The sequence below is a fragment of the Antechinus flavipes genome, chromosome 1 (genome assembly GCF_016432865.1).
Source record: "Antechinus flavipes isolate AdamAnt ecotype Samford, QLD, Australia chromosome 1, AdamAnt_v2, whole genome shotgun sequence".
Classification (NCBI taxonomy): Eukaryota; Metazoa; Chordata; class Mammalia; order Dasyuromorphia; family Dasyuridae; genus Antechinus; species Antechinus flavipes.
The window spans coordinates 293242584-293263982 of NC_067398.1; the positions used below are offsets into that span (position 1 = coordinate 293242584).

The 21399-nt window shown below is 34.1% G+C and overlaps 1 long non-coding RNA gene across 1 annotated transcript; it reads left to right on the forward strand.

Moving 5' to 3' along the window:
* The first annotated feature begins 1818 nt into the window (after positions 1 to 1818).
* LOC127555114 (uncharacterized) lies at positions 1819 to 16360 on the forward strand. The gene is made up of 3 exons (XR_007952164.1): positions 1819 to 1915; positions 12837 to 12918; positions 16218 to 16360. It is a non-coding gene; the product is annotated as an uncharacterized LOC127555114 (long non-coding RNA).
* The last annotated feature ends 5039 nt before the right edge of the window (positions 16361 to 21399 follow it).

The window sequence follows — 21399 nt, forward strand, 5'->3', positions numbered from 1 at the left end:
ACATTCAAGAAGTACTATTTGTGAAACAGAAAACTAGAAATAAACTAGAGACCATTGTTTTGGAAATAGTTAAATAAATTGTGATATATGAATGTAACTGAATATTAATATATCATAAAAAACAATGACATTAGTAATTTTGAGAAACATGGAAAGACTTATAAGAATTGATAGGGAAATAAGCAGAATCAAGAAAACAATATTTATAATGACTACAGCAGTATCATCAACAACAACAAATTTCAATAAAATGAAACTTAAGACTATGTATATAGAATGGATAATTCTATCCCTTTAGAAGAAATGAATTAATTCATTCTGCTTCTTTCTTAAGAGCCTATAGTGAATGTTATATATGCTGTTGGTTGGTCAATGTTTTCATTGTTTTTGCTTCACTTTTGTTATTAAGAAAAATTTACTGTGCAGTGGAGAAAAGAGAGGAGAATACATGGAAAGTGACAGTGTTACTATGATATAAAAATCAAAGGCCTTGGGGCAGCTAGATGACACAGCAGGTAGAGTCCCAGTCAAGGAGTCAGGAGGACCTGACTTCAAATCCAGCATCAGACACTTAATACTTCATAGCTATGTGACCTTGAGCAAAATATTTAACCCCAATTGCTTTAAAATGAAAAAAAAAAAAAAAGAAGAAGAAAGACCAATGTTAAAAAAAACAAAAGGCTATCAAGGAAAACTTAAAATAAAATGAAAATAAATGGAGGAATTAGTGTTTGCTCACTGAATATTTCAATGCAGAGATTTTCCTAAGCTTTAACAATAAGGGCAGGTAAACAAAAAAAATGAAGAAATTTCCCAAAAATGTTTGGAAACTTCATTCCATATGAGTCTCTGATGCAAAGATAATACTGAGGAATAGTTATATCTTTATTAACTCATGTACCCTAATTGAAAAAACAGGAATACATGTTAAAGAAGCTTTGACTAGGTAGATAACAATCAAGAAAGGAGAGGGGGAGAAAACTTGTCAGTTATCTATGGTTGGGAGAATTTTTGGAAGTTCAAAAGACAAAGAAACTAGAATAAGGATTTCAGATGGATTAAGCTTTTTGAGGAGAGTAAAGATGCAGCTGTTTTGCTCTTACTCTACTCATATTGCACTAGTAACCAGCAGAAAAGTTTGCCTAAAAATTATAAGGAAGTGACAATAGATTCCACATGGAGTTTTAGAATAAATCTTAATTAAGCATTAATATATTTAAATTTTTTTTCTTATATCAGTGACAGTAAAATTGGTTTCTGATGAGTAAGTTTTTTGACCTATTGAGAGGAGTGAGGAATTTTGGTTGTTTAATCATTTTAGACTTATTTGAGTTTTTGTGACTCATTTGGGGTTTCCTTGGCAAAGATATTGGAGTGATTTACCATTTCATTATGCAACTCATTTTACAGATAAGGAAACTGTAGCAAATAGGATGAAGTGTCATATGAAGGGTCATAACGTGGGCAACCAGAGTAAATGTTGAAGCCCAGATTTGAACAAAGGAACCTGAGTCTCCTGACTCTGGGTCTAATTCCCTTTATGAAATTATTTTTTTTTATATTACAAAAAATAACACAGGAACAAATCTATATCTAAAGCTTCATTTCAATCTATAGAGAAATTGGATGGAATTTCCATAATGTTAAGGACTATGCCTAAGTGCACTGTAAGGAACAGGTCAATTCTCCAAGAGCCTCCACAGCTGTGAACATCTGAAGGAGCTGGAAAGCAGCTTTTACTGACACAGGTGTTGCTTGTAGATTGGGAAAATAAATTGGAGGCAGAGGGAAGATGAGAGAAGGTCAGACAACGCAACGGCCTCTCAGTGGGAAGGTCAGAGAACAGCAACTGCCTCTCAGTCTCTTTGAATCACCATCATCCTCTCACAAGAAGAGAAGAAAAGATCTACCAGAGGTAAAGCAAAGTCACATATTGTGTCCCCAACACCATGGTCTAAAGATCCTGGAACTAGAACTCAGAGGAACCTGAATCCTTTTTCAGGGGAAGAAACTGAGATCAAGGGGTAGGGGGGGAGAAATAACTAGTACAAAGCTATACAAGCGGGAAGCACTAGAATCAGGATTTGAACTCGTCCTCTGATTCCTAAAATTTGCTTGCATATGTATGTCTACATCTATATGAGGGCAGAAACGATTCTTTTTTTGTCTTTGTGTACCCAGTGCCAAACCAATGGATCTAGTATTGATGAGGGCAAGAGTACCGAAGAACAGGTTAGGCAGGAATGGGTGAGGTTTCTTTGTTTTCCAAGATGTAAGTTTGCAGGGAAGGAATTTCGCTAAACTCAAAAGCTGTGGTAAAAGGCTTTTATTGTTAAAGAGAACACTAAGAGTAAAACTTCCTTGGAGGGCAATATCATTCTCAAGAGAGAAGTGATCTGCAAAGAAACATTTTCTGAAGATCCATTTTATGCATGAGTCTAAGAGAATCTTGTCTCTAGAGATTTGGATTTGTATAACTTTTTTTTGGTGATTTTACATAACTTTACAGAACGGTCTCAGATCAGAGTTTTACTCTCATCAGTATTTAATAAATATTTGTTGAGAAATTGACTTTGTTATGTATGTGTGTGTTTGTGTATATTTTAATTATTCTTTGGTCTCAACCTTTGATTTCATCAAAGTAGAGAAATCCTAATGTAGAAACCCCCTTCACATACGCAGATAGACAATATCTGTAATTTATAGTTTTAAAAATTTGTTTGGAGCAAAAAGCTAATGCCTTACCTAACATTATACAGCTATTCTATGTCAGATGAAAAACCTAAACCCAAATTTTTCTTAACCCTAAAATTGTCTCTTTATCCAATATACCATATATATCTAGTGTGTGTTTGTGTATGTGGGGGGAGGGGTGCACATGTACAAGGAGTTATAAGCAGCCTCAGAGTCTGGAAAACTGGGTCTCAAATCTTTCTCTCTAATATACGTTGACTGTGTGACATTGCATAAATACTGAATCTTTCTCAGTGTCCCTCAAACATTTCCCTAAGATTATAAATTGAAGATCAATTGTACTGGTAGAAGTGATTTTCTCTCTGAAACCTAGCTAGATCAATGTCATCATGATTAGATAAATCAATTAATAGATAGCTCTCAATAAAATTCTACACAACCAAGATGAAGAGCTTTATAATTAAGTAAAAATTACGCCTAAATAAATAAAAATAGCAGAAGATATCCTTTTTTTGTTTGTTTGTTTGTTTTTTTTTAACTTTCTATTTTTTTTTTTCCTGCAAGGTAATTGGGGTTTAAGTGACTTGTCTGAAGCCAAATGTGAACTCAGGTCACTGCTTCAGGGTCAGTGCTCTGTTCACTTTGTCATCTAGCTATTCTTATTTTTTTCTTGTTTTCTTCTGCTTCTCATTTGTCTTGGACCAGATGATTTTTTGAGTCTCTACTATTATTCTGTGTTATGACAATTAAAGATGGAAGTATTCATGAAGGACAGAAAGTGACCTTAAACACTCATATTAATGACTTTATTTTGGTAAAGTATTACAGGAAAAGAATGCATCATGAAAATGCATATAATTAGCATTGGCATTCATCTGCATTTCAAGTAGTCAGAGAATGTTAAGCTTTTATTACCTCTGAGTTTATATTGCCAACAGATGTTCAGTGTTTTTAATCACTTGTCAACATGGAATAACATGATATTAGAAGTGTTCTAGCAAAAATGGACACATTGTGGTTGAGTGGGTAAATCATAGATTTCCAATTGGAAATGACTTTAAAGGACATCAAATCCAATCACTTATTTTACAATTGAGGATACTGAGAAACCACAAAATAAATTGACACATAGTAATTAAGTAGCAGAGAGAGGATTTGAATTCAGGTCTTCCAGATTCCAAGTTTAGGGGTCTTTGCACACTCATGAGACTGTGATTAGGAGACCTGGATTATAGCTCTCATACTTTATCTACTAGCCAAAAGATCATGAGTGATTGACTCTAGTACAATGTATTTCAGTTTCCTCATTTAATTTCTTTCCATATAAGGATTATATAAGCTCTACTACAAAAGGCCTTGAGATAGGCAGAAGGAGATAAAAGAATGTAAATTACCCTTTGTCCTTTATGGTCTTGAATTCAATGACATTTACATAGACAAATTCCAAGCAATCTGAAGATGTAGAAAACATAATTGGGAGGATTAAGAACAAATTCTGATAGGTAGTTGATAACTGAGCAGAGCCTTGAAGAAAGCTAATGATGCTAAGAGACAAAAGTATGCTATGCTTCATATTCCAACCCCAGTTACCTCTTGCCATCTATTTTGCTTCTAAAACTGACAAATCCCTGGATCTCTCGAGACCATACCCAGAGAGATTTAATTATCTTGATGCTGTTTGAGTGGTCTAGATTCCTGATGGTCTAGAGGTTAGTGGCTATAAGAGAGTTATTAAGAATCCCCTTTAAATCAGCCACAGGTTTTAGGAGTGAAAGAATTCATTCATTCCCAAAATATCAGTTGCAAAATGAAAGTTTATTGTTAGATAAAAATCAGTTTACCAAGAGACTGACTTCTATAGTGGTAGATCTATGGAAAATGGAGATTTGCACTGAGAATGCAGTTCTCAATGGACAGAAGGTCCTGGCAGTAAAGGGAGCTAGCAAGGTCCATCTGCAAAAGACCTTTGTCTTATATTGAGTGTCTTGGTGGGTGCTGGGACAATCGGAGCAGACCAGACCCAGTGGGGGCTGGGGCAGCCCAAGCAAGTCAGACCTAGTGGGAGCTGGGGACAGCCTGGATCTCCTTTTGGAATTCAAAGGGATGTTTTTTGACCAGGACTTGTAATTGAATCAAAGGCCCTGGCTTCCTGGAAAGATCTTATGTAGGGAGGATATGCCTTCCCCAGGAATGGGCTGAGAATCTGAAAGGGATCACAAATCAATAGGAAATAGTTTCTTAAAGGGAGCACAACCCTCTTCAATCTCAGCTTTGGAATACCTACCACTGGGATGGTGAGGACCTGATTGTTAATTGTATGAGTTTAAAATCACATGAACCTTGATATATAGTTGGCCTAAGTCATGATTCACATTTTTGCCTTGGTCATTTTCTTGCTATTGGACATGCTACCAAGTAAATGGCCCCTTCTTCTATCTCTTTCTCTATTAATCTTTACCAAATCAATACCACCTCTGCTAATGAAAAAGGTATCATTTCAGTGAGAAACTGGATTGGAATTTATTATGCCACACATGAATTTTATTTTTAATAGTATTTTATTTTTCCAAATACATGCAAAGATAATTTTCATCCTTCATCTTTGCAAAACCTTGTTTCATTTTGTTCATCTCTTCCCATTCCCTTCCCAAAATAGAAAACAATCTGATGTAGATTAAACATTCACATTAATTTTTAAAAGTAGGAGTAGCAGTTGTTATCATAAAGTTTTTCTGTATATCTTAATTATGTTTCTACTGTTCCTTAATTTATTATGCTGAGTCACCAAAGATAGATAATTAAAAAAATAAAAAATCAGTTTGTGTGTGTGTGTGTGTGTGTGTGTGTGTGTGGTGTGTGTTTCTCTCTATATATTCCTAATGTCATAACAAAAGGAAATTAATCAAATTAAAAGGGAAATGTAGCAATCATAATAGTTAGGACTCTTAAAATACAACCCTTCAAACTTAGAAAAATCTGACCAAAAAAAATGAGAAAAGAAGCTAAAGATCTGAATAGGATTCTGTAAAAGTTAAATATGATTGTTCTTTTGTAATTAGCAAGTGGGAAAGGAATATGGATATTTCTCAACTGTAACAACTTTACAAAAATTGACCATGTTGCTAGGGCATGACAATTCATAAACAAATGCAAAAAAAGGAGAAATATTAAACAAATCCTGAGTCATTATAAAAATAAGATGTATAATAAATAAAAATTATTTGAGGAAATGATTCAAATGTAAATAGAAACTAAGTTGATTCTAAAAACTTGATGAGTCAAAAGCATAAATCATAGAAACAATACACAATTAAATCATAAAAACTTGGAATTCAGCCCAAATGGTCTTTCTAGGAAAATGTATATCCTAAACATTTTAATAAAAGATACAAAGAACAAATCAATGAACTGGGCATACAACTAAATTTTTAAAAGTATAAATAAAATATAAAATTTAAATTTAAAAATCCCAGACACAAAAGATATCTTTCAAAATAAAAGAGATATGATTGAAAACTAAAAAAAAAAAATTAAAATTAAAAAAATAATAATTCATTGAATTGAAAGATGTAACTTAAAAAAAAAAAAAACTACTGAAGCCAACAAATTATTAGCTAATCTGGGAAAACAAAGGGAAACCCAAATGTCAATAGCAAAAATAAAAAAGGAAAATTTACAACAGAATAAAAACAAATAGATAAAATTCTCTTAAACTATTTTTGATTCATTAATGATCATATATGGGACCTTTGGTAAATCACTTAATCTTTTTGGGCTCCAGTTTCCTCTCAATAGAAGAAACTTGTATATGAGATCAATATTGTCCCTTTGAACTCCTCATATGACCATATGAATAACTGCATTATGGATTATTTTTTGGCAAAACTTGTACTCCAGAATCAACTTTCTCTTTCATATCCCTGGACACTTTCTCCTACCATCCCATTAATGATATATAGGAGTTAGGAATTGTTTAATAAATGTTTGTTGAATGGGATTAAGGAAGACTTCTGGTCCCAAACATTGGCATTTTTGAAGCAAGTCTGAACCATTTCCACCTCTTCCCTTTCCATTTTACAAAAGAATTTCATGCACTAAATATAAATGACTTTTTATTATGATACTGGCCTCTTTGCTGTTGTGCAAACAAGACAATCCATCTCCAGACTATAGGAGTGTTCACTGGCTGTTGCTTGTTCCTAGAATACTATCCTTTCTATCTCCATCTCTTGACTTCCTTCAACTTTCAGCTTAAATCTCACTTCTATGAAGAGTCTTTCCTTATCTCTCTTAATGGTAATATCTTCCCTCTGTTGATTATTTCTGCCTTATCCTCAATATATCATGTTTTCACATTTTTTCCCATTAGCTTGTGAGTCCCTTAAGAGAAGAGATTGTTTTTATTATTTTTTTTTACCTTTATTTTGATCTCTAGTGATGAGCACATTGCTTGGCACATAGTAATTGTTTAATAAATGCCTGTTGATATTACCTGATTGTCCATTCTTGGGATTATTCTTATTGCTGAATATTGCAGGCTTATTAAAAATAATACTTAAAAGAACTAGGATGCACTAATATTGAATAGGGAAAAATCATTTATATTTGTACATATATTTAACAGGAGTCTTTATCTTTCTGTTGTCAAGACAAATCATATATTTATTTTTAAGTGGGATAATTTGCCTTCAATTAAAATAATACACATAAGTAAAAGTGAATTTAAATGTCAACTATTTCTGTATCTAATCTTTCATTACAATGCAGGGAGCCAAGTTTAGTTAATACTTTAGGTATGCATATTTTAACTCAAGACATAGAGATTTAATTAAATAACTAGCCTTCAGAATATAATTATAAACAGAACTTTGATTCTTGGATTACTAAATTTTTTCTGCCAAGGAAATAAGGTACTATTTGATGTATAATGTTGAAGCAGGTTGTGGTCTCTTTAAGAAACTGTATTTCCTGACCAGCAGGATGAATACAGAGAGGATTGGTGAGACTTACGTGAACTGATGCTAAGTGAAATGAGCAGAACCAGGAGATCATTATATACCACAACAACAATACTGTATGAGGATGTATTCAAATGGAAGTGGATCTCTTTGACAAAGAGAAGATCTAACTCAGTTTCAATTGATCAAGGATGGACAGAAACATCTACACCCAAAAAAAAGAACACTGGGAAATGAATGTAAACTGCTTGCATTTTTGTCTTTCTTCCCAAGTTATTTTTACCTTCTGAATCCAATTCTTCCTGTGCAACAAGAGAATTGTTCGTTTCTGCACACATATATTGTATCTAAGATACACTGTGACATATTTAATTTGTATAGGACTGCTTGCCATCTGGGGGAGGGCGTGAAGGGAGGAAGAGGAGAAGTCCCTTATACAAGGGATAATGTTATTTAAAAAAAAAAAAAAAACTATCCAGGCATGGGCTCTGTCAATAAAAAGTTTAAAAAAAAAAAAAAAAAAAAAAAAAAAAGAAAAAGAAACTATTTCCTTTTGATCTATGTTCCCGTTTCAGAGTCTCAACCATTCCTGGGGAAGGCATATCCTCCCTAGACAAATTATCTTTCCAGGATGCCAGAGCTTTTGATTCAATTAGAAATCCTTGTCAAAAAGCCCCCCTTTGAAGTGTTGTTAATTCCAATAGGAGATCTGGGATGTCCCAGTCCCCACTGGGTCTGACCCGCTTGGGTTGTCCCAGTCCCTCACTAAGACCCAATATAACAGCTTCCTTCAAGGAAGATTTTTTGCAGATGGGTCTTTATAGCTTATTCGGCTATCAGGATCCTTCTGTTAACTGAAAACTGAATTCTCAGTGCAAAACTCCATTTTCCCATACATCTGCCACTATAGAAGTCAGTCTCTTAGTAAACTGGTTTCAATCCAACAATAAACTTTCATTTTACAACTAATAATTTGGCAATGAGTGAATTCTTTCACTCCTAGAACCTGGGGCCGATTTAAAGGGGATTCTTAACACTCATAGCCTAACTCTCATAGCCACTAGCCTCTAGACCGCCAGAAATCTAAACTACTAGAATAGCATCAATGTTACATGTGACAACTCTATGAAGGTAGCAATAGATTTCTAATAATTAGAAATTGTCCGTTTACTCCTTTGTCTTGTGACTATTTAATGACAGGTGGTAGTGGTGTCATAATTTACTAAGGAAAAGAAAGTAATAGAGAGAAAGTTATTCCAGCTTTTAAAAATCTTTCCAGCTACCATAGAGATAACTCTGTGAATTCCCAGATAACACTTCATTTTTATTTTTTTAAATAACTTTTTATTGACAGAACCCATGCCAGGGTAATTTTTTACATTATCCTTTGCACTCTCTTCTGTTCTGATTTTTCCTCTTCCTTCCTCCCTCCACTCCCTCCCCCAGATGGCAAGTAGTTCTATACATGTTAAGTAGGTTACAGTATATCTTAGATACAATATACGTGTGCAGATCCGAATAGTTCTCTTGTTGCACAAGGAGAATTGGATTCAGAAGGTATAAATAACCCGGGAAGAAAAATAAAAATGCAAGTAGTTTACATTCATTTCCCAGTGTCCTTTCTTTGGGTGTAGCTGCTTCTGTCCATCCTTGATCAAATGAAACTGAGTTAGATCTCTTTGTTGAAGAAATCCACTTTCATCAGAATACATCCTCAAACAGTATCGTTGTTGAGGTATATAATGATCTCCTGGTTCTGCTCATTTCACTCAGCATCAGTTCATGTAAGTCTCACCAGTCCTCTCTGTATTCATCCTGCTGGTCATTTCTTACAGAACAATAATATTCCATAACATTCATATACCACAATTTACTCAACCATTCTCTAATTGATGGGTATCCATTCATTTTCCAGTTTCTAGCCACTACAAACAGGGCTGCCACAAACATTTTGGCACACACAGGTCCCTTTCCCTTCTTTGGTACCCAGATAACACTTTAGAGGAGATGGGAAAAGAGAAAGAAAATATTGGAGGGGAAAAATGTGTATAATTATGATAGTCACACCATAGACTTCATAATCATCCAAAACAATTATATATCTAAGATTTTATACTCTGAAATTTCACTCTTTGAATTTTTTCTATAAACAGATTTACTCACAAATTTATTCTTCCTCACTTCAATCTCCAAGCCCTCAGTCCTTAATTATTTCATCAATCAATCAGTTTTCCTTTGACCTTGCTTCTTTCCTTCACAGTTTTAACTTTATAATCAATCAGTTCAACAAAGCACTATTCTATAACCTTGATTATCCTGTCACTTATTCACCTGCTGTTCATACCTTTTTTAAAATCTACTACCTTCAGCATCTGCCTTCTCTGTCTCTGCTGAAAGACATAATGAGATTACTGACTGAATCCACCACATATTATCTGACTTCAAGCCAACATGCCATCATGGAGGCATGGCACTTAAAAATGACACCTCAGTACCTGTTCCAGATTTTTTCTCTTCTCAATCTCCCAACTCTATTTCTTTCCTCTCCCACAACCCCTTCATGCCCTATCTCAATAATTATAAAGGGTCCCAATTTCTGATTAAATGTATATAAAATGTAAATGAAATGTGAATTAGATATTTTTATTGGAAGTCAATTAAAAGCACTTTAACTAAGTATGAACAGCCCAATAATCAAGGGGATAAAAGAGGAGAATGTGTCCAGCCATTGTATGTTGGAGTTGACTGAAGAAATTGTCATTCTCTTTGGATCTAGTATCAAATAAGGAATTAGTTTGGATTATTCTTGTTCTAGCATTCTAGTGCCAGGCACCACAGAACAGTCCTAGGCAAGTTCATGAGAGGAAATCACTTGAAGAGGAGGGGAAAAAAGAGAAGAGCTTCTATATTCTTTCCTCCCTTTTGACTAGAAGACTTCTTTGGGAACTGTGAAAGGTCTAGAATATGCTAGCAATATTTCTGTTATTGGCAGCAGAGTTAGAGACTTTGCAGAAAGCATGTTCATTTTTCTGAGAGTCTGGCCTAATTTCAGCTAATCTGCCATCTGATATTGCAAAATTGGCCTCCATTCACGTAGTGCATAGGAGTGAATGAAGTCTTACCTTGTATCAAACACTGTCTGCTTGTCTGCAACCCTGTATCTTGTAAGCCTCTTGACTGCATACTGATATGCTGGAGACTGAACTAGAAAAATTGAGAAAAGTATTCTACAAGAAACCCGGAAGAAAACTACATTATAAATCGAAACTTTATAAGTATTTCACAAAGAGAGAAAGTTTGATCTTCTAATAACTAGTAGATATGACTATGGCAAATGAGTTCTATAAACCCAGGCTTTCTTTCCCTTATTCAAAGACTTTTAGGAGAATGTTTTCTACCAACTGTTTTTACTATGCTACATTAGTTAATATTCCTAATTAAAAACTAAATCTGGCTGACACTGATATCAAACCATAACTATTGAGAGAAACATACTGGCAGGGGCTTGTGAACTATAGTTTATAAAACTATCTCCCAGGTTGTAAGGAAAGAAGTACCTATATAACCTCTGAGGATAGGATCTTCCAATGCAAATAGGTGTTTGAGATAATAAATAGCCCTACAGTTTGTGCAAAAGCAATAACTTTGGTGAAGAATCTATTTCTGAGCCCCTCCTGTCCTCTTTTCCACTTCATGCTTTTTAATTCCAATTGAATCCCTTAAAAGACTCATTCAAATGCCAAGTTTTAGTGAAAATTTCCAGGATTTTTCATTGGAAAGAACATTGGATTCAATGTCAGAAAACCTAGCTCTGCCATTTATTATTTTGTATTTGGAGTCAAAGAACCATAATTAAAAAATAATAATAGCTTTTTACTTTTCAAAATACATGCAAAGATAGTTTTCAACACTCACCCTTGCCAAACCTTGTGTTCCAAAATTTTCTCTCTCTCTCCACTTCTTCCTAGAGGACCTTAATTTAGATCCCTGCTCTGCCACTCATCTGTGTAACTAACCATGGCCCCTCACACCCATAATATTGCCAAACCCATGACCAATTGTATTTCCTCACCTATTCTGTTTTGGTTTTTGTTCTCTACTTGTAAAAAGAAATTCAGCTTTAATTTTTTTTGTCTTTGACTAAAATGACACATCTTTATATTTGCTTTATTAATTGGAATATCTCTGTTATGTTAATAATTTGTTATGTTGCTCAAAAATGCCTCAGTTTACCTTTTTGTCAGATTTAATTGACAACAAGCATCCTTTTTTTCTACTTCAAAATCTTGAAGCACTTTGTTCTACACTCTAAAGTGCATATATATTTTTAGGTAAGACTATAATCATTTCATGAATAAAAGAACTATAATAAAGTAGTATTAAGAATAATCTCTCATTTTAAAAAGTGCTTTAATGTTTTCCTCAAAATAATACTCTCATCTATGTTACCTTGGGGTGAGGCACCTAACATTTCCAGGCCTCAGTTTCCTCATCTGAAGAATAAGAGGATTAAACCAGATAATGGGTCTGAAGTTGTTCTCAGGTCTAAATTTATGAATACTAAATTGGTAAAGAGCCTTTTCTCTGGCACCTTGTATAATACTTTACTTTTACTTCCTTTCTTAATGAATTTAAGTGTATCATTTGGACTTAATTGTTTATATAAGCATCATATTCTCTGACTTCTGTAAGGTCAAGGTCCATGTCATATTTAATGTTTGTATCTCTGCACACTATCACCATCAGAGAGCAGCATGGTGAATAGATGGCTGGACTTGGCTTCAGGACTTGGATTCAAGTCTTATTGGTACTAGGTGTGATGACCAATAACACACTTAACATCTCAGTGCCTCAGGCAATTCTCTTCAATTAGACATTTCTAATAAGTTATAGATAGTTACAGATCTTGTCATACTTAGTAGAGTACTCTGTTCTTAATAGAGCATTTAGCAATTGTTGTTATAAAGAAGAAAGCAAAATTGGGTAAATAGAGAATAACATGTGATTTTTTCCATTTTCCTTTTGTCCTTTGTCAAAATTTAGTCATTTATTTGTATTCAAATCTTCATGATCCTCTGGTTCATAGCATACCCATACTGTCCATGGGGTTTTCTTGGCAAGGATACTAGAATGATTTTTTTTTTTTCCGGGTTTCTTGTAAAATACTTTTCTCAATTTTTCTAGTTCAGTCTCCAGCATATCAGTATGCAGTCAAGAGGCTTACAAGATACCGGGTTGCAGACAAGCAGACAGTGTTTGATACAAGGTAAGACTCCTTTCATTCCTATGCAACAGAGGCACTATGTGAATGGATATAAAGGCCAATTTTGCAATATCAGAGGATTTAGGCAAATGAGGTAAGTGACTTTCTCAGGGTCACATAGCTAATATGTGAATTAGCCTGACTTTGAATTGAGATCTTCTTTACTTTAAGCTCAGCATTCTATCTACTGAGCCAGCTCACTGCCTTTTCTGGCCCTTTTAAAGTTATATCTCTTAATCTATGTTTCATCCTTTATGAATTGGGAACAACAATACTCAGTCTCAAAGTATTTTCTTTAAAGCACTTTCAGATACTTTGGCATATGAATAATGATGTAAAACCACCAGATAGAGTGTAAATAGAAAACAGAAAACACTCCATTTGTTTATCTTTGGTTGTTATTCAAAAAGGGCTCATAAACTCTATGATTCCAGGTGAAATTGGATGGTTGGGGGATCATTAATTCTGTGAAAGCAATAGCAACAACAAAAATGATCAGTTACACCACTAAGGGAGATGATTCTTTGCCTTCCCTTATTCTAAGAAAATGCTCCACTTCACTTGAGGCCCAAAGAATAGAAGATATATTTTTAATTAGTTAAAAACCTAATATCACAGACGTGAAGTGGTCAAGAGATAGAATCTGTTAGTAGCTGCAGATGGGCTGGAACAAGCTATTTCTTTGCTTAGTGTCTTTTGTTTTGATAAGATTTTTTTTCCATCTTTCCAAAAAAAAAAAAAAAAAAAACACTAGTTCCATCTGCTCTTACAATACTCTGGCATGCTTAGAAAGCCACATTGCTTAAATCTGCACTTGGCAAGCTGCCATGGAAGTTTTTACAAAAAAAAAAAAAAAAATAAGCTGGACACAAGAATTTCCATTCCTCCCTTGCTTGCTTCTTAATAAACTGCAGCAGCATTACACAAGAAACAGAAAGCTGTCTAAATATTGTGATATACCCAGACATTTTCCTTCTGATTTTTCTTTCTGATACAATGACTAGTCAGACTTCGTGGAACTAATGATTCATCCACTATGGACAAATGCCATTGATGAGATAACAAATTTCATTTTAAAATGTTAGCATAGTTTTATGATCAGAATTATTAAATAGTCATATAAATTTGACTAAAACCACATTTTTAAATTACTAAATTAATAATAACAATAATTGCAATATATTTATATGTATAGTGTTTTAAATTTTACAGTGTGGCTGGTTGCACGGTGTGTAGGACACTGGGCCTGGAATCAGATATACCTTAGCAATTCACCAGCTGTGTGACCCTGGGCAAGTCACTTAATCCTGTTTGCTTCAGTTTTTTCACATGTAAAATGAATTGGAGTAGTAAATGGCAAGCCATTCTAATATCTCTGCCAAGAAAACCCCAAATGGGGTCACAAAAAATTGGACATAACTGAACAATAACCAATATTTTACAGATCTAAAAGGAAGGCATTATAGCTTAGGAGATAGAAGGCTGGAACTAAAAAGGTCTGGGATTGATTCTCCTGCCTTTAATATTCACTAGTCAACTAACTGTATAATCAGTTAGTCAATCAGTCAGTCAATTTACAAGCACTTATAAAGCCCTTTGTGCCAAGCATTGGGGCTAAATTCTGGTAATATAAGGCAAAAATAAAAACAACTCCTGCCTTCAAGGTGCTTACACTTTATATTGAGAAATTAAAATATAAAAGATAAAAAAGAGCAAGTATAAGGTAACTTTAATAGGAATAGTATTGACAATTGAAAAGACCAAAAATAGAAGGTAGTTTTGAGTAAAGACTTAATGTAAGTGAAGAATTCCAAGAACTGGGGGAAAAAAAAAAAAAGGAAGATCAACCTAAGAATGGAAATGACAGATGGAATCTGCAAGGAATAGCAAGTAAGTCAGTATGGCTAGATTGTAGAGTATAGTATACATATAAGACTGGAAAGCTAGAAAGGAACCAAGTTGTAAAAAGGTTTAAATGTCATACAAAGGAACAATACTCATAATTTTTTGCTATTAGGGGAAAGTAAGGCTCCTGGATCACTTGAATTTGTTATAATAGAGTTAAAGACTATAAAGTGTTAAGTCCAGCACTACTGGCATAGGCAACTAGGTGGTACAGTGATTAAATTAGCAACTTGTCCTTGTTCCAAGTCACTTGAGACAAATTCCCTTCATGATTTCTTCTGTACAGAAGAATCTATCTGCCTATTAAGGACAATGGACATTCCTGCCAACATATGGGAGCACAGAGTCAGGAGATATTGACCAAAGTTTTCCCTCAAAATTTATCATGGATTCCCAAAGTCACTGTTGCTTTCTGATTTCCTTTTTCCTCTTCTTGTATAAGACAGAAAATCTTGAATTGTATTCAATACTATTCCAATGGATTGAATATTGTTGTCATCATGAACTGGTTTGAATTATCTTTCTTCTTAACTTAGAGTAATCATCTTATGTTCCAATGAATCACACACTGCTGAAAAATTCGACTTTGTTTCAATTTGGAAAAGGCACTTTGCAAAGTGTGCAACTCCTTCAAGTCATTAGCATTCATTTCAGAATATAATATAGCTTTATGACACCAAGGTATATTCCAGTATGAAACTCGGCTTCTACCTCTTTCTCATGAATTCAATTTAATCTATTAGAATATGAGTTCCTTGGGGGCAAAGTTGTTTTTGCCTTTCTTTGCCTCTTTAAGGCTTAGAACTGTTGATGGAACATATTTTGTTGTTATTCAGTTGTATTAACTCTTTGGGACCTATTTGGTTTTCCTGGGCAATGATACTAGACTTATTTGCTATTTACTTCTCTAACTCATTTTATAGGACTGGAAACTGAGGTCACATATCTTTTAAGTGTCTGAAGTCAGATTTGAACTCGGGAAGATGAGTTTCCTTGACTAGAGATCTAGCATTCTATCCATTGCTTCATCTACCTGCTCCACAAGGGTATAAAATAGGAATGTAATATAAACAAGCCATGATACCTTTTAATTCATTTAAATGGTATGTATACTGACAAATCTTGGAGACTACTACATTGAAATTGGAGACCCATTTCCTAGGTTATATAGCCTCAAAAACTTACTAGCCTACTGTAAAATGAATTTTATATTTCAAACTATTCTAGTATTTTTGTCAAGAGAGTAGGACAGTATTGATATGACTCAACAACATGTATCACACATGCAAACAAGTATTTCTTAAATAACATTAGCATAGAAATGAATTGTGAAGGACAATTAAAATTCAACCTAATAAATATTTTTAAAATTCTTATTATCTATACTTTACTACTAGGTGTGAAGGATACAGAAATCAGGTGAAAAATCATCCTTGTCCTCAAGGAATATGCTGTCTGCTGGGGTGTGGGTGAAGAGGACAATTCTTCTAATGCAATATCACTAAATGATCATATTCTTATTTTGTATGATGAAATTCGCTAAAAGATCCACGTTCCACATTGGTTGGTTGCTTCTTGTCCTTTGTTCTCAAAGAGGATCAAATGACATCACTATGTTAGAATTGAGTTACAGTGTGTCTGACTGTGGCTGATCAGACCAATATGAGCTGGGAATGCTCTCCCACAGATGAGACATGGTCCCTATTTGTCCCTAATAGAGAAGCTATCTGGGGTAGCTTCTCTAACTTTGTGTATCTTCCATTTCTTCTTGGCCAATTCGATTCTGTTTTGCTCACAGAGCACAGCACCTTTTCTGATGAGGGCATGCCATGCTGGGTGGTCTTGTACCAGTTTCTCCCATGTCATATACAACTGATTCTAAATTAAAGGTTAAAGAGAGGGTATTTTTTTCTCTTTAAGAAAAGTATGTATTGGGGCAGGTAGATGGCACAGTGGATAGTAAACCACTCATGAAGTTAGGAGGGCTTGAGTTCACGTTTAACCTCAGACAATTATACTTGATTAGCTATATGACGCATGGCAAGTCATTTAACCTTAATTGTCTCACACTCACAAAAAGGCATACATCCTAGGATAAAGAAGAAATAGACAAAAATTAGTCGATGGTCTACAACAAAAATAAAATTTCAAAATGGCATATGTATATGTGAAGGAGCATAGTGGGAATACAAAGTGTGCTGATCTCATGGTCAGGAGACCTAAATTTGATTTCTAGCTTTTTCATGTATTATTTGTATGATCTTCAGAGAGTCTGACCTTGGGATTATAAATAATCCATTTGAACCCACTTAAGTAGTATGTGTGTTGGAAAATCTTAGAGACCACTACATTAAAATCAGAGATGCATTTCCTAGATGGGCAAATCAGTTAAACCCATTTACCTCAGTTTCCTCATCTATAAAATGAATTGGAGAAGAAAATGTCAAACTACTCCAATATGTTTATTTTGACCTTGTTTGCCCAACTTTCTTCATCTATACATGAGGGAAATAAGCCTTCACTACATAATTCACAGGGTTGTTGTGAAGAAAATGCTTTGTAAGTCTTAAAGCACTACATAGATGCGATATATCCTCATCATCACCATCATTATTAATTATGACAAAGTTCTGACTGGGAGGCAGGAGATAGATTCTAGCTCAGTTTCTTCCATTAGACAAATCATTTAACTCATGTGGGATTTTATTTCCCTAAGTGAAAAATGAAGGTTGTCGATTAAAGTAAGTTACTCTGCTTCAAGACAATGATAATAATTTTTTATTCTATTATAATCATAAATCCTATCATTCCTCAGAAGTAGTCTTATCCCTTCTTTGGTCTTCTCAATACAAGTCCCTTTTCATTGTCTTTAGCATTTTATAACCAGTTTCAAGATAACATTTATATAGTGCCTATTAAGTTCTAGCCACTGAGCTAAGTTACCCTTTGCAAACATTATCTTACTTGATCTTCCCCAAACTCTAGGAGGTAGGGGCTATTATTATCGCCCCCATTTTACAGATAAGGAAACTGAGGCAAACAGCAATTAATTCTGGGATCATATAACTTGTGTTTGAGACTGATTTGAACTGTTTTCCTGAAACTAAATGCAGTACTCTATCCAGGATATAAACTAGAACAAATAACACTTATTTTAAGAACATGCATAGGAATATATGTGTTTTATTATTAATATTATTAATTAATTAACATTATTATTAATATTATTGGGAGAATTACATGTCAAAAATAAATTTGGGAGGAATAATTAAAATTTTCTTTTGAAAATTCTATGCTTCTTTTATTGTAATTCAATATTCAACAAAAACACTTCATTCCACTCAGGCTTCAGTGAATTGTTTAAAGGGTTACAAAATATTTCTTTCCAAGGAAATGAATGAATGAAAAACTGACTCCTAAGAATCATTTCCAAAGCTTTGGAAACAGAGAGCAAAAATAGCTGGAAAAGAGTACTATGTATCACAGTGTTGTCTCTGCTGCCCTCCAGTGGCCACATGGCACAACTGCAAAAATAATGTATTGGTCAACACTTTAATTCAATACATATTAAGTAATAAGTATATGTGTATGTTGGGGATATAGAGAAGTCAGGTAAGAGACAAGGCTTGTATTCACTGGATTTGTGATATCAAAGAGAAATGGCATAAAATAATTATTATACAATATATATGTATTGTGGGTATTTAAATAAAGTGTTTTATGAAGTATGAGAGCAAAGGGCAAAAATATCAAAGTGGATGAATTAAGGAAGTTTTTTTTTTGAATAAGTAGTATCTGGATTAGGCTTTAATGGATTTAATTATAAATTCAATAGTCCAAAGGGAGTAGAGGGAAAAAAAATCACATAGAAATTTAGAGTTAGAAGGGATATTAAAATTTGTCAAATCATTTCATTTCAAAATTCCATCAATTCATTTTTGAACTAAAGGATTGTTAATTGACTTTGATTATAAGCCAGTTATTATCCAATAATTTAATCATTCAAAAATTAAGCATCTATTAAGTGCTTTTAATGTGCTAGGCCGTATGACATAAATAAATAAAAAAAAGAAAACTTTCTTCTTAAAGAGATTGCATTCCAAAGCATAAAGACAATATATACATAGAGATATAAAAGATATATCGGGTGGGGGGGTGGGAGGGGCGGAGCCAAGATGGCAGAATAAAGTCAGGAAGCTACTCAAGCACCGTTTCCCTCGAACCACATGAAACCAAAATTCTGAACAGAGTCTGATGGAATGAAACCACTCTCTAGCTGAAGACAGATGGAAAAACTTCAAGAGAGGTCAGTCTCACTGGGGTAAAAAGAGTGTTTAGCCCTACTCAGATAAACTATGGGAAAGCCAGTGAGAGGGTCTTCAGCAAATCAGCAATTAAGACCCCCAGTCCTGTCTCAGTAGAGTCACAAATCAGCGGGGCAGCTTTCAATCCCAGTTCAGAAAGCAAACTCTGGAAACCCAGGCTGTTTCCTGAGCAGGTAAAGCTACCACCTGCAAAGACAAGGGGGCCCTGTGCTTAAAGCCAAGGCTTAGAGCTTCACAGGGAACTTGGAACAGTGACCCTTTTACCCCCAGGACAGAGCTCAACCACAGAAGTAAAAAGGAGGAAATACCAAAAGAAAGAAAATGAGTAAGAAACAGAAAAGAACCTTGCCATAGAAAACTATTATACTGACAGGGCAGACCAAAACACAAACGCTGACAAGGACAGAATGTCCACAGAAGAAATTTCAGAGAGATATGAATTGATTACAAGCCCAAAGAGTCTTCTTGAAGTGCTCATAAAAGACTTTAAAAGGCAAATAAGAGAGGTAGGAGAAAAAAAATGAGAAAGAGATGAGAAGTATGCATAAGAGAATAAACAGTTTGGAAAAAGAAAGAAAAAAATTTGTCTGAAGGGGAAAAAAAAAACTTTTTAAACATTAGAACTAATCAAATGGGAAAAAAAAGGATACAAAAGCTAAATGAAGAAAATCACACTTTAAAAACTAGAATAGAGCAAACAGAAGCTAATGACTTTATGAAAAAGCAAGAATCAATCAAACAACCTAAAAATGAAAAAATGGAAGAAAATATGAAATACCTCATTGGAAAAACAGCTGACCTGGAAAATAGATCCAGAAGAGACAGTTTAAAAATTATTGACCTATCTGAATGCCATGATCAAAAAAAGAGTCTGGATAGTATTCCACAAGAGATCATTAAGGAAAACTGCCTCAATATTCTAGAAATAGAGGGGGAAATGCTGATTGAAAGAATCCATTGATCACCTTCAGAAAGAGATCCCACAGAAAAAAGCCCAAAAAAACACTGTTGCAAAACTCCAGAACTACAATCTCCAGGAAAAAGTACTTCAAGCTGCCAAAGAAAAACAATTCAAATATCAGGAATACACAGAATCTAGCAGCTTCGACTATACAGGATTAGAGGGCCTGGAATACAATATTCTGAAAGGCAAAGGATCTAAAATTAACTACCACCCAAGACTCTGCATCATCTTTCAGAGAAGGTGATATGTTTGAAAGTCTCTGACTTCATTGAAACTATCAATCGAAAAAAGCAGAACTAAACAGAAAAATTAATCTACATAGGGCTTAAGAGAAGCATAGAAAGATTAAAAAGGGAGGGATATATATTATTTAAAAGCTAAACTGTTTACTCTTGAACTGTATCTGTTACTGGGATGGGCAGAAGGTGTTTGTGGACTAAGCATGTGGTTGTGAATGTAATCTGATATGATGACATCAAAGAAAAAGACATTATAAGGAGGGGGGGAAAAAAAAACCTGTACTAGAAACAGGAAAGACAAGGTATAATGGGAAAATTCATTCACATGAAGAAATGCAAAAGACTTATTACAATTGTGGGAAGGAAGAGAAGGGATGAGCGTTGTCTGAAGCTTGATCTCCTCAGTTTTTGTTCTAAAAAAAAAAAACAATAATTCAGTTGGATCTAGAAATTTATCGAACACTATAAAGAAGTAGGAGGTGAAAGAGGAAAAGAAAATTAAGGGATAGGGCAGAAGGGAGGGCAGAAACACTACAAGAAAAGGTAAGAGAAAGGGGGAAGAGCTGGTAGAAAAAAAGGCTGTGAATATAGTGGGCTAAAAAAATTACTAAGAATACTTAGAGAATCCCATAGATTCTACTAAAAAGCTGTTAGAAATAATCCACATATTTAGCAAAGTTGCAGGATACAAAATAAATCCACATAAGTCATCAGCATTCTTATATATCACTAACAAAATCCAACAGAGTTAAAAAGAGAAATTCCATTTAAAGTAACTACTGAAAGTATAAAATATTTGGGAATCTATCTGCCAAGGGAAAATCAGGAACTATATGAGCAAAACTAAAAACACTTTCCACACAAATAAAGTCAGATCTAAGCAATTGGAAAAATATTAAATGCTCTTGGATAGGGCAAGCAAATATAATAAAGATGACAATACTATCTAAACTAATCTATTTATTTAGCTCTATACCAATCAGACTCCCCCAAAAACTATTTTAATGACCTAGAAAAAAATAACAACAAAGTTCATATGGAAAAAAAAAGG